The sequence below is a fragment of the Scylla paramamosain genome, chromosome 42, assembly GCF_035594125.1.
Source record: "Scylla paramamosain isolate STU-SP2022 chromosome 42, ASM3559412v1, whole genome shotgun sequence".
NCBI classification, from domain to species: Eukaryota; Metazoa; Arthropoda; class Malacostraca; order Decapoda; family Portunidae; genus Scylla; species Scylla paramamosain.
In genome coordinates, this window is record NC_087192.1 from 8,030,001 (window position 1) to 8,031,563 (window position 1,563).

Here is a 1,563-nt window from a genome sequence, read left to right on the forward strand (position 1 = left end):
GAGAAGGGTGGTAGAGTTTTTATCTTCAGAACTTCTACTTGGTTCTTCAGGTGCCGTAAGCCGCCCTTAGTGATAACCCGCCCTGCCCTGCTGCTTCAGAGAGCGGGAATGATGGGCCAGGGAGCCGTGACTAGGGTTGACATAGGGTTAGTGGCACCCTCTCCTCCTCCTCCTCCTCCCTCCTCCTCCTCCTCCTCCTAAAGTTATTATCGTTTTCTTTTCGGTCGTAATTACATTTTGCATTATAATTCGTAGATAATTAAGCTTCTTTTCTTTGACTGTTGTTTTTTTTTTTCCGTATAGTCAATTTTTCATTATCTTTTATTTTTATTTTTAGTAAAACAGAAAATAGATTACGGTCCCTTTCTTTGGCTTGTAATTATGTTTCTTTCAGGGTTTTTTTCCGGTCATTACTTTGTTTGTTGTTTGTTTTTTTTTCAGTATTTATGTATTCAGTATTTATTTTTTTTAATCTATGTAGTAGCAGTAAACTTTTAACGTAATGTATAAATGGTATGCTTCGTAGAATTTTCTTTATATTGTTTCTTGTTCTGTTACGAGTTCATTCGACTTCCTTTCATTGTACACGTGGCACTTCCTCTTCTTTCTTTTCCCTTGTCACCAATACGTATAGATTTTTTTTTTATTTGTTTAGCTTTTTTTCACAGTTTCATCCACCTCGTGTTTCCGTTTTCCTTACGTGTGTATCTTCTCATTTTCAAGCGTTTTTTGTCCGTCAATATGCAGTGTTTTCTGGATTACAAGTGATTACATTTTATCATCTTATTTTCCTTCTACTTTCTTGTCCTCCTTGGGTTTATGTTCGCCTTATCTTTTAATTCTTAGACGTTCTTTTCTGTCAATGCCACTGTTTTATTATTTACATCTCAAAGAACGTTTTTTTTTTTCTTCTTCTCTTCGTCTTTTTTTTCCCCTTACTATTTCATTTTCCTCAAGTTTTTTTTTTTTTTCGCCTTATATTTCTTATCGTAATTTTGAAGCGGTCTCCTTCACCAACATGGCACCCAATATCTTCCCTGTCAACATTATCATCACTTACGTACTGTACATCTAATAGAACGTGTTTAGTTTCATTTATATTTTCCCTCTGTTGTCTCATCCTCTTCATGTTCGTCTTACGTTTTTTTCTGTATCTTATTTTCAAACGTTTTCTCCCTCCCCCGATTTCGAGTATTTTCTGAATCACTACTGGCATTACTTACATTTGTTAAAACGTGGGTAAGTTTTTTTTTTTTTTATCTTTTTCTTCTTAGCTATCCTCATCCTCTTCTCGTTTCCGTCCATATTACGTTTTCATCTTAATGTCAGACCTTTCTCCTCCACCAGTATCCAGTGTTTTCTGTATTTCCTTTGATAACTACATTTATTATTACGAGTTTAATTAATTATCCATCTTTTTTTTCCACTGTTTTATCATTCTCGTGTTTTTCTTTTTTCTTCTTTTTCTTCTTCTTCTTCTTCGTCTTCTTCCCTCGCATTCCCTTCCGCCCTTCCGTCTTTTTATTCTTATTTTCAAGCGTTTTCCTCCATCAGGCGGCTTAT